This window comes from Lipophrys pholis (assembly GCF_963383615.2).
Source record: "Lipophrys pholis genome assembly, chromosome: 20".
Taxonomy (NCBI): Eukaryota; Metazoa; Chordata; class Actinopteri; order Blenniiformes; family Blenniidae; genus Lipophrys; species Lipophrys pholis.
The window spans coordinates 6,607,338-6,620,983 of NC_137648.1; the positions used below are offsets into that span (position 1 = coordinate 6,607,338).

Consider the following 13,646-nt stretch of genomic DNA (forward strand, 5'->3'; position numbering starts at 1 on the left):
AAATCAACATCTTGACCTGTATTCTTGCCAACACCAAACCTGCACTGTAGCACAAACACCGTTATGTCATTTCTGAGGAAACAAACTGTTTACTGACTCACTGAAAGATTTGTATTTCATCATATAAGAGCTTATCAGACCGATAAACTGACAGCACTAAACAGAAATTGATGCAAATGTGCATCAGTGGTTACATTTGGCAGCGCTCCAGTCTTTTAAGAAGGCATTTCGGAGACTTCTGTTAGCTGAAATGATCAGCTTGTCATTAAAGATGTGTCCATATGGAGGCATGTCAGAGCAGTCATAAAAGCAATGACAGCTCACAGCGCTGCAAAATGGAACATCTGGACAGCCAAAGCAGGCAATGCATGCAAATCCTGAATGTGCACATGCAGCCCTGTAATTGGATGCAGACTAATGTACCAATCACATGCACGCATGTGTGCATTTGGGTTTATGCCTTCAGTCCCCCTGCAGGATCTTTTAACTGCAGTTTGATGGACCACATCAAGCACAACAACCTCATATCTCACCATCTCAATGAATATGTCAGTCTGGACAGTGATCAGTCATGTGCTGGGATGACAGGATAATGAAATGTGGTGTGTGACACTCAAGCAAGCCACCCTATAGAGTGTTGATGGTGACAGAAGGGTGTGAGGAGAAAATGGCCACGGGGCGATGTGGCAGGCTTTCGGCTGATAGTTCATCAGTGGCTCTTTGTGCATACAGATATTTGTTGCCGTGCCAACAGAGACTTAATCAACTGTCACTGCATTGAGTGGAGCGGAGGTGTATTTATGCGTGCGGGCCCATTTGTGTCTGTTTGATAAAGTGGAGGAATTTAACACCTTGTTTAGTTGTGGCGTGTAAATCTCAAAAGTCTTTTCTCCCGTGCTCATGGTAAATTCTGAGAAACACTTTGACATTTTTAGAAAACAGGCTCATTCAGCTTCTTGTTGCCAGGAGTAAATATGTGAAACTCCAGGCAGCAGTCAATCATCTTGTTGGCAGGTTTTGTTAACTCTGGATAGAGCCGAGCTAACTGTCTACCCCTTATTGTTATTTTAGGTTTATGCTGTGCGAAGCTATCAGGCTGCTGCTGCTAGCTTTACGTATAGAAGGCAGGCGTGTCAGTGGTATTGATTTTCTCCTCAAACGCTTGGGGGGGTGGCAAATGAGACTTTGGCGAGGAGAGGTTTCTGCGTTACACGACTGAGCTCTCGGTGGACATTCTGCACATACACCATCAAACACCCCAAGTCAATTTTTAATAGCAGAGCTGGATCCTGGAGTGCTTCCTGTTGCTCTGAACTTCCCTCCATGGACAATGGTCATGCACAGCAAGGTGGAACTAGAGTGAGTCACGTGTCTTTTCTTCCTCTTCACACTAACTTTCAGGACCCATTCTCTTTTCTAACTGGTATCCTGGTAATTGTCCTTAAAAAGAAATAAAAAGTAAATAATAGGTTAGGTCAAATTACTGAACTATTCAAGAGGAAGAATTCCACTCAAGTAGCTCATCCCATTTCAGGTATTACAGTTTTCTCATTGGTCCCAAATTGCCAGTAAATGGAGTCTGAGACCATCGTCACTGTCCATTACCTTCAAGTGGAGTTGTGGAGTAAAATCGCTGCCTTCAGTGAGGGAATAGATACTTAATTTCAATCAGCGTGTAACTATTGCACCAGTATGATTTGTGATAAAAGCAGAAGGGAGGGTGTTTTGACAGAGAGATTGTAAAAATTCATTAAAACGCAAAGCTTTACAAATTAATGCAAACAAAATAAATGTAAGCCTATAATAAATATTACAGAGATTTACTATACCTTCTACTTTTAATGTAAAAGCCTCCAGCTATCCCCTGTCAACAAATGTAACTTACTGCTTATGTGTCAGTTTTTGAAAATGATATATTTCATCTTGAGAGCTCAGAATATCTGGCATTCAACCAAAATGCACTACTTGCCGTGAGGCAAGTGAATGTGATTTGAGAATCATTTGCACTTATTTCAATGTGTTAGAGGTGACAGCTTTGCATTACGAAGATTTTAAAGACATTTACTTTCTGTTTTGTTGGACTGGTTTGATGTGCATGTGGAAGAGATCCATTTAAAATTAACTCGGCAGAAGGGATGATGTGTAGACCAGAGGGGCTTTTCCCCACCAACCACACCCGTTTCTCCAACTCGAACAAATTGCACCCTGCCAGTGGCCCTCCTACCCGCTCTTTCCCCTTCGATCTCAGTTGATTCCATTTACTTATTTGGATATAACAGCTGCAAGGAAAGCATTCTGCCTGGATATTTGCCGTCATTATCTTTAACCACCCTGGGTGATTAGTTACCTGGCAATAACTATCATGCAATTTCATGCAATTTCATACTTAATGTGACTTTTTGGGAGGAGTGACACAATCTAGACTGTACACAAAGTTTGCCAAATTACATGCATTGAAAATGAGTGTTCCAGCCAATGGGATTAGGCAGTGTGCTGTCACTCACTTTTTGAGTAATTTCTCCAATAATAAATTGCTGACTGGTGAAAATATGATCTCCACATTATGTCCTTGATGCGTAATCAGAGTAGGTTTGCTGTGAAATTTATCCGACTTGAGTGTTTTCAACATGTTGAGAGAACAAGACAAAAGAAGTGGAAGATGAAGATCATAGTTCAGACCTGGAACGATGAGCTTGGTATATTACTTTTATTATGAGCTCATAACATTGTAGAGAGGAAATGAATCCCTCTAAATCCAATTCAGAGTCATCAAACATAACTTTATTGTCCATGAAATAATGATTATGCAAAAGTACCATACAAAGAAAGGAAATAAATCCAGTTTACTTTGATCAAATGTGGAATGAACTAACACGATGGTCAAAAATGGCCTCATGTGTCCCCACACAGCTGCTGTTTCCAATACCGGGTAATAGGACGTCAGCCCTGCAAGGATTATCCTCCTGGCTCAGTGGGGACAAGCTCAGTCAGACTAAACACAGGTAGCCCACAATACTGAATATTTCCTTTTATTCAGCCAGTTTAACACCTGGCGGTTCCCAGCAGACAGAGGTCAAAGAAAGGAAGATCGAAGTCATGGGCTTGTGCATGTCAGGCGCTCGCAGCCGCCCTTTATCTTTCCCCGTGTTGTTCACGTGGCCTGGCTACCTATTGTGATTTTGTTTTTGCAAAGGCTGGTGCCGGGGGATAACAAGAAGCGGCACATCCAGCAGCTTGTTGTAACAATGCATTAAGACAGTGGTGGGTTTTAAGTTCTTGCTGAGGAAAAATTCCCCATGTGGTCCAGGCTGGGCTCAACATCTATTCAGGTAGGGGAAGGTTCTCAGGCAAGGTGCAATTGATGGTATAGCATGTAGAGCTTTTGAACTTAGTGCGAGCTCAGGTCACTTTGAGGCTTCTCTATGTGGAGACTGCTTTGAACTGTGAGCTTTGAATCAGCCAGGTTGCACGCAACAATAGACAAGCTGGAAAGGGAAGGGATATTTTTTGTAGTGTGATATAGAGTGATGATCCATAACAATATGGCCACTCGCTCCATATGTAGCCCTATATGTTACAAACTGTAGTGCACTTGGTATTATGACACCTGCCTAACAGAGCATCAACTATTTCAGCAAAATAAGCTACACAAGCTTATCTGTTGTATCAGTCCACACAATTAGTCCCTCACAAGCATCTGTGAACCTTGGTCACTCATGGCCGTTCACCACAGGGAAGCTCCAATGTTGGAGATTTGTCGTCCAGCCATCAAAACTCATTAAATTCCTACGGTTGCACATGTTATCTTATTTTAAAGGCTCGTGCCATTTTAGGAGTATTATATATTTTTTTGGCTACTACATTGTGCAACATGGATTTTATTAACTTGGGTATGACAGTAAACTTAACTGCATGATTTTGCTCTCCAGCATATTTTTTAATTTATTATTTTTTTGCTTTTTTGTTGTAGCATTTGTGCTGCCTTCCTATTTGTTGATATCAGCTGTAGCTCATTGCCGCTGTCACACTGCGTTGTGTTGCGAAATGGCATTCTGGATATTCCCTACACAGTCAGAAAAGGATGTCAAACTGTCTTTGGTCACACAACTGTGATATTGGATGCCTGCGAACTGACTTCACCGTACACCATGATACCAGATTTTAAGCCATAATCGAAGTTATTGCCTTGATTACCTGCCTTTTGTCTGTGACGTCCAGTCGCAGAGTGTAAAGGTGACACACATCAGTGAAGAGGACAAAAGGATCTCTAATGTGTCATGATCAAGAGATAATGAAGCATTATTCAGTTCACTTGTCAGTGGTCATAATGGCTTAATTAACTTGTTTATTGAAAGAAAATATGTATGTATGTAAATTTTTCAACTATGGCATCAGGTTGTCTGGATAGTTTTGTGTGTATACTATTCTTTGGCACAACATGTATGTGTTGTATGTCAGCATATGCACACGTATTTCCATTGTATAGTTACTGTAGAATACATAGAAATCATGATATCATAAAGTGAGTTTTACATAGCATGGAAAATAATACTTCTTTCTGTTGTTGTTATGCTTCTGTGGCATTTTAGAGCCAAGCAGTTGGAACATTTCCATCCATAATGTTGTTTTTCTAACAGTATTATGAATAGGGATGTAATATGGCACATCCTCATGGTGAACTCACAGATTTGTGTTTTCACTGGGCTCTAAAGCATTTTAGCAACTTTTTAGTTCTTTTTCTTTTTCCCTGGGGGCAGCGGCATCGTTTGGACTCACTGTCACAGCTCTCCCTGGCATTGTTTTCATGCTTGTTTTTGCAGCCACTAAGAGTCTACTCTTTCCAGCACACAAAGACTATCACAAACTTCGCAACTCGCTGTTGACCGTAGCATTTAGTCATTTAGCATCTGCACAGACAGCCATGGAAAGTGAAATCAAGATAACACAGGGTAAGTAATGGATGAAATGAGGGTGTTTACTATCACGGTGCAGCCAATTGAAAGATGTGACTGAAAATTAAAAACGCACCGAGGTTCTGTTTGACAAATATTGACTTTTCGTTTTTTGTACCTCACGTGTGTCGAGAATTCTGATACAAAATAGGCAACTAACAGTAGATTTACAAGCTGGAGGTTGAGCGGTCAAGTTAAGATTCTCAGGTTAATATATATTTAGAAATCTGACTCTGGCAGTGCCTCACTTGCAACCAATGTAACCAAATGTCAAAGTTTTAGCTTTTTATCTTTTGATTTCTACAAATTGACTGTAATATTCACCTGGCCATTGCCATTCTTGCTTTATATACATTTGCCCTATATGACCAAAAGAGACAGTTACAGCTTATTTGAAATTTGCCCAAACTGTTCTGACTTTTACTCCCAATTTATATGAAGACTCACACACACACACACACACACACACACACACACACACACACACACACACACACACACACACACACACACACACACACACACACACACACACACACACACACACACACACGCACGCACACACACTGAATAATACATTTTAAATGTGCGATTTGATATCGTATTGCTCCCCCCTCAAAAAAAGTTTCCGAGAATATTTGAGATACGAATGATATTACTAGGATTTCTCAGACTTGACAAAGCTCCCCAAGAGCTACAGCACATATTACATAACACGTTGCCTCTCCATGAATCCCTTTGATGTGTACAGTCAGCAGAGAAACTCTTTTAACTTTATAACTGATTGTAAAAATCTTTAGCATGTGTTATCAAAAGGATTCATTTGCAGGTCTCCATAATTAATTTAAAGTATGTATTGCTGGTGTAAAAGTTCTTGTTTTCTGTAATATTCACAGTTATTAAAGTGGATGTTAGCTGCCATACTCCAAAGCCCATGTCTGATTAAATTAACTACTTTTTTCAATATGTAAAGACACCGATATGAAATTATGATGCATTTCCTGTCATGCTCTTAGTTTAAAAAAAAGAATAAAAGCATTTTTATACTGGCATAAATTGCACTTGCCATGATTTTGCCTGTTACTGGAAATACTTTCTACCCTGAACGCTGCGATTCATGTGTTGGAGGGATTTTGTTCTCAAAGTGACAGTTGTGACCATAGACCTATATGAACTCTTGAAAAGGCAGCCTTTATGACAATCATTATAAAATATTGTATTATATCCAAATAAGGTAAATAAAGTCAGTAATTTGCATGCATTATATGACATACATAGAAATGTATTCATGTAACTATAATAAAAACATTCATGTGTGTGAATATTAGTCTCACATCACAAAGAGGCTTCACAATAACCTTGTATATTAGTAACACAAATGGCTTTTTAAAGAATTTTAATGTTTTGAAGATTTTCTCATCAGTTTCTCATCTTATCACTTCAGAGCAGGTAATGATTGATTTTAATAGTGATACATCAAACTAGTATAGTGCCTTTATTTGGTCACTAAAATATGTTTTACATAAAGAAACGCAGATAAAGAAAAAAAAGACAAATTTATGGAGAAGCCAGTTTATTTGTTTTGCCAATAATGGCAATAGCTTCAATGTGCTTCAACATAAAACCCTGAAATATACAAATGTTATCAAGGTTGCATACAGGAAGGTTTTAATGATTGTTGTTCATGTACTTCCGCATGGAATGTGATGGATGAACCCTCTGAAAAGTGATTTGTACAGCCAGCTTCACTATCCTGTCATGCGCTGTAATGTTGTTTTGCCACTACCGGAAGTCAGAGCTCATTGACACACTCAAACAGCCCAATGCGCGGTCTGGAGTTTATACATGTCCATGGTTGTGACCATTACCAGAGATGTGTGTTATAGCTTCCTTTGGCTTTGCTCTAATGAACAGATCCCTTTAGAGCTCTTGTTGTGTGCCTCAGCTGCACCGCTCGTGTAATAAACTTAATGCAGCTGTAAATCCTATTATGATTGTCATATTATGTCATATGCTTTTGACTAGGGATGACAATTTGCTCCAGTGATAGAAAAGTAAATGAAAATTTGGAAGACAGAATCTCTGTGTACTCCTCTCTCTCTTAATCCTCCTTTCTCTGTGATCTCCTGCTTTTACTCTTTTACGCTCATTTCCCTTCGGTGTTGCGTCACAATCATTTTTACTCTTATGCCGCCGTAACTGATATGGCGCCATTACGGCAAACAATTTGTTCAGCACCTCCGCTAGATCCGCTTGTGTTTGCTTTGGCTAGTAGCTAAAGTGAGTATGCCTGCAGCTTATCGGCCCACTGGGTCAAATTGTGGCCTGTTGTTGGCATTCGAAAGGCTGTGAGCCATTGATTCCCCCTCCGGGTCCCCGTGGAACAGATGCAGAGCGGCAGTGGAAATTGAAACAGGAGTCGGCTACCTCTCATAATTCCATGACAGTGAAATGAAACACTATCTCAAGAAAGTAATCAGACTCTCAAATTACCTTTCTTGGTGGAAGAGGGGAAGGGGGGAGATTGGGGGGAGGGGTTGGCATTGTTTGCAGATCAGCAGAACGATCCTCGCTTTGTCCCTTTGTGTCACTGTATTTCTCCCTCACTCTCTGCCTGCCTCGTGTGCCGTAATAAGTGGCAATGTTGTGTTGATTTATTGCATGGTTGCCCAAATGGAACCTGGATGGAACGTGTCTGTCATTGAGGCGTCACTTAGATAGAAGCACCTGTGATGCCCTGGGACACCTAACTGCTCCATCAGGACCGGGTTCCCGCCTGAGCCATCAGGCACACAACTGCAGTACACACCAGCGCACGCCACTGCAGCGCACACACTGAACACACACTAACAATGCAGCTGCACAACCAACTGCGCCAATGTCAAAAACTAAATATGCACTTTGTAGAGACAAGATTTGCTCATCATCAGATGGCTCTGCACGCACAGTAAACCTGCGGTGTGGTGCTGTGGATACTGAATACCCTCCTCTGAGCAGGGCGATTTACCGCCTTTCTGCTTAAAATAACCCAAATTACACCTCACTGTCAGTCTGACAGAAAAACCCTGACTGTAGAAATGTGAATGAGGCAATCCACGCTGTCATGTGGACTAAACGAGTCAACCAACAGAGTGGTATCCATCTAAAGGTAGTCGAAAGGATCGCAGATGCGTTTAAACCAAAGCCAGTATTACCTGGTTAAAATCCTATATCATCCGACATGCACTTTTTTTTACGTTTTCAAGTTACCATGTGGAAAAACTACTGAATGACAGTAATTGCTCCTTGGAGGCTGTTCAAGTGTTTTCTTGGTTGATGTTGATAGTCTGTCAGCATTGGAGAGGAAACCAACAAGTACTCAACTTTAAACCTTTTAGATGCAACATTTTTGAACATTTTTTTTCTTTTTTTTCTTTTCCTTTTTGCAAATGTATTCAGTGATGATCAATTTTTAGTCACACATACATCAAAAACATTTCACCACATGAACCAGTTTACGTGTAATTCAGCTAAATATGAAGTAGGTACAAATTGCTATCAGTCTTAATGAGTTTGCAGCGACTGCAGTGTTATGCAGCTGTTTTATATTTATGTAAAAGGAACCTATTAATAATAAGGTTATAGGAAGCAATGTTAACTTTTAATTGGACTGCAGCAAGTTCTAAAAATATCAGATTTTAAATCATCTGTGAAATTTGACTATATTGTACTTCTGAGGTTTAATGCAAATTATAACAAGATAGATCAGGGGTCATTAACGTTTTTAAAACACATTTTATTTCAAAGCTACAAGGAAATATGAAGGGCTACTTCACGTCAAGCTTCCTGAATAATTGCCGTTTTTAATCATATTGTTTGTACTGACCAGTACTTTCACAATATATCCTGTTAATTTGTTAACTTCTCATTAAAAAAATGTGACCAAAAACGGTGAAACAAATTACCAGAAACTATTTCTATTGAGTGGCGTATTTTTAGATATTTGTAAATATGGACACCTCTGTTTGTAAATAAAACTTCAACAACTTGAGATACAGCATGATTATTGAATCACAACTCCAATGTTTCTCCAACAATAATCAATAAACACTGTTGTTGACTTCATGAGGAGTCGGGATCTCGTATCAGAGTTGAGTTGCAAATATATATCCATCCCAAGTAAGACATATACATAGACTTTAATTCAATCAAAACAAAATATTACTACTAAACTTCATGTCATGATTTTACTCTTAACTTGTCACCACTGATAGGATTTAACAACAAGCACACTTCTCAATGTAACGGTACTACATTAAAGATGCATATTATTATTATTATTGTTATTATTATTATTACCCTTACACTAGAGTCCCTATGGCAACGCACAGATTTAGCAGCATGAAACATTTGTAACCTGAGCTCAAAAACACACAGAAAGACTGAAGAACGGCTAGATCTTGAAAGTTGAAGTTATCTAGGGAAAAGGGGGCCGAAAAACTCACTGATTGCACATTTTGTGACAATTTTACAGCCATAAAATCAGAATAAATCCTGACCATCCAGTTATAAAAGGGTTGTTTTGCAGGATGTTGGAAGGCAGTCCAACATTTTGCGTTACTTTGGAAATACATCTTATAAATCACGATGCATTGTTACAAGTTCTCTGCACCTGAAAGCTTCACATCGCAACCAGATGAAAACACGATACAACACTGCAATATGCCAGCACTTGACAACAGATGCACCCATAAGCACACGTGCACGCTGGATGAGGGACGTTATTTGCAGGTTGCTTGCTTCAGTGGCAACTTTGTGTCCTTGTCTCACTGGTTCCCAGGGGCACTCCGTAGGGAAGGTAGGAGGCGAGAAGGAGGAGAGCTGTTAACAGTTTGATCAATGGAAGAGATGGGGGAACATATATAGACAAACACACACACACACACACACACACACACACACACACACGCTTGCGCGTAAACAGATTTCTCAAATCCATCACTGTGAATAAAAGTGGAAAATGAAGTGAAAACTCGGATCCATCCCAGTGACCAAATTCCCTCCTGTCCTCCCAAAGAATGACGGAGAAGTTTTGATGGAGACTTTTATTTACTGTGGCATATAGACTGTGAGAGTGTATTCTACTGCAGAGTGTACCGGTAAGACTAGATGTGTTGACGTATTAGAAAGATGTGGAAACGAGGCACCAATAAGCCGATTCTTGACTAATTCAAAGTTGTTGTTTCCAGTGCAAATACATTTAATAGTTCAAAGTGAAATAATGATATGTTTGTTAAAGCTTATCAAAAAACTGTGACACTGATAAAAATGGATGGATGGATACATGGATGGGTGAAGCAGTGGAGTATGATGGGTCGAGATCATAAGAGGTTATTTTTTCTCACCTGACATGACTGTGGGGGGTGCTATAAAAAACAAATCTACTTTCAAAGAACAGTTTAGATGGCACAGAGAGTCATGTTTGCTTTGCTGAGGTGTCCTTGAAAAGGTACTGTATCCCCATCCACTTCTAATGCTTTTTTCTATAGCTTCTTCCCTTATGGAGATCAATAATGTATCATGTGAATCATTAGTTCACGCACAAGGGCGGAGATCACTCAGTTCTTGTAATGTATACGCCTCTGAATGTGCTGGAACAGTCCGTCCCCCGTGCACTGACAGATGATCTCATTTATTTATTTCTTTTTTGCTGATATTTCAGGATACTGAACTGCACTGCCAGAACATACAGGGTGCTGAGTACTTTGCTCAAGGGCACTTGAACCATTGATGGTGGAGGTGAGGTTGAAGATTAGTCAGGAGCTTTCCCCCCTTGGGAGAATATCTACGTCGGCAAGCTCATCCCACAGACCATATTTTACATTCAGAGGTCAAGGGCAGGCTTTCAGTATGAATGTAAAGCAGTGAGTTAAGCTTCTTGGGATGAACGGCGGGGGAAAAAACTGTCATATCATTTTGTGCACCATAACCACAAGACACACTCCTTTTCATTCTCGATTAACCTCTGCGGACTTGCTCAGAATAGTTCTCCGCAGCATGTCCGACGTGTGGCGAGTGCTTCTGGTGGCGTGGCGTCGGGGTGCACATGAGTGCTAATCGCTGTTTAGGGCACAGACCCAGCTCATTGGCTATGACACCCAGGGTGAGGTGAATCCTATCAGTCCCCAGCAGATCCCGTGGCCTCCTCTTTTTACTGCCACTGTTCTGTATAACCGGGTTGTCATCCACAGGGTCAACAAAGCTCCAACCAGTGCGTATTAGCTGTACGGCTAATCTTCACAGCACCGTTTCATCAAAAGGTTTTTTTTTTTGTTGTTGTTTGTTTGTTTTTTTTATACAATGGCCGTTTGTCCAGGCAAACACTCCAGTGTGTTACTTGTATATTTGTTTTAGGGACCCACTGCAGGTTTAACTGCACAAATGACAAGTGCACTTCAAATACAAAACTGCGAGAGCATGACAGACGAAGTCACCTCTGCCAGAGCTGTTTTCATTGAACAAGCTTGAAGTGGTCAAACTGTAGGCAATCTTTACTTTTCCACCCCTGACTCTCTTTTATTTATTTATTTTTTTCCCTCCTCTTCCTCTTTCTGTCTCTCCAACGGCACCCTTAGCTGTGCTTGGAGTGATTAATGGCAGCTATTCATTAACTCGATCAACCACTTTAGCAGAGATTATTAATCAGATGCTTATTTAAATGTCACAACTGAGCAGCTGAGAGGAAACGAGGCCACTGGGAAATTGAGTTTTTGTGTGTGGGCTGTATGTCTGCGTCTGTGCGTGTCTGCGTCCTGCATGTCCCTGGCTCTGGATTATTGCCCTGCACCGGTAATGAAAAGCTCATTGCTTCATCACTTTACAAATGTAGGGTGCAGCTGAAAAATACCAAAGGGATACGTAGCAATGAAGCTCCGTGTTTAGTTCCAATTGAGACGTATTGAGTCTCATTAAAAGGACATTTTGCTGTGCCTGTATTATGAAGCGCAGCACCATGAGATTGTACAGTTTGATAGAAGAGTCAGTTTGGGCTTACTCATTAGAACGACACAATATCAGGTAAACATTTGATATGCGACATTTATGGATAAACCTTTAAAATGTACCTAATATTTGTGCTTTGTTCTTCATAATATCAATGTCTTTTCTCTTTACACGAGCTGCTACTGAGCTGGCATGTGTGTGTGTGGTTTTTTTTCCATCCATTTTCCTGCTTCTGACTTCTGCCCCGTGGCCGCCAGGTACGAAATAATTAGGACCGTCAAATGAGTCAATTATTTAGTTTGGCTGATGGCACAACTTCAATCGCGATAAATCACAGTCAATCAGAATTTTGTGATTTATTATTTGCAGATAATACATGCGGATTGCTTGGAAACATCTTTTTTAGCAGTTTACTCAGTCTTTTGCAATTATGAGGATTGTTGATCTCCTATAAATGTGCGATACATATCATGCAGCCCTATTCTTCATCATGTCTTAATTATTTAGACAGAAAAAAAAACATAAAGTCCATTCCTGTGTCACTGCCACACGGTTCCCCATGATTTAGAAGAATTGTAGCACAGTTGGGCTGGCATTTACAAACTGTGGGTGTTTGCTTCTGAGGGCATACACTCCACACTGTATGTATTTGCGCAAGTCTGTTTTTGTTCTACAGGCTCGGTGCTTGAGCACATTCAGCTTGAAATACAACACTGAACACTGCATTTCATTGCCAAGCCTCTTAGATATGAGAAGGACTGTGTCTGTATCGAAAGAACTGCGTGGGTGGTGCAAGTCTTTTGCCTTTTTGCAAGGGTCCAAAGTTGAATTGTTCAAAAGTAACATGAAGTCAAGCGCAATCATCTTATATGACATTTTGTGAAAGACACTTCAGTCACAGCCTGAGCTCTAAAACCCACAGACATCATCACATACTTTGTATCCTCCCCTGCTGATGCTTTTCCAGTCTTTCACTGCAGATGCTCTGAGCTCTTACTTGCTGTGGGGGTCCCTGTTCTTTCAGTCTGGTCCTCTGATAGAGAAATGCAACTCACACGGCTTGAGATCTGGAGTCTGACAAAGCCGGCAGAGGATATTCCCCCTCTTCACCCTGAAGAGCCTCTTTGTTTGCTTAGTTTGTTTTCCATATTTTGGAATTGGCATCTTGCTGAATGGTTTAGCTTACATGGATCTGGCTGAGACTGAGTACCCAAAGAGATGTATATTTATCAACACCATTACTGTAACAGGATACAATTATTTCTTGTCCTAAGTATAACTTAACTTACCCGTTTAGCACCTGCCCGTTGCTTTCTGCATGTTGGGAGTTTGTCTTAGCTGTTATGGTGTTTCTTGTTCATTTTGTTCTGTCAAGACTGCTGAACAGTGTGTCCCTCTCAATGGGAGTGTGTGCAGTGGACCATTTTCCCACTCTTATAATGGCTTAATGGCTCAAACTGAAATAATATGTGCCACGATTTCACTTCCAACCAAATTATGTATCTTAAGCTGATTGTAATGAAAGAATCGGTCATTAGACTGATCGAAGCAGCTCAGTTAATTCGCCGTAGCAATAATACAGTAGTTCAAGCTATCTGCAGATTATTAAAACGTTGTGAGAGAGAGACCAGTAAAAGTAGCACAAGGGACTTTCCCGGTAACTAGTTACTTGTATTTTTGGTATCTGATAAAGTGAATCCACTACTTTATTTA

The 13,646-nt window shown here is 40.4% G+C and overlaps 1 protein-coding gene across 2 annotated transcripts in view; it reads left to right on the top strand.

Annotated features, from left to right (window-relative positions):
• neto1l (neuropilin (NRP) and tolloid (TLL)-like 1, like) overlaps positions 1–13,646 on the top strand; it is a gene marked incomplete at its 3' end in the record, with an annotated part of 80,112 nt that overhangs the window by 37,151 nt on the left and 29,315 nt on the right. The window lies entirely within an intron of this gene.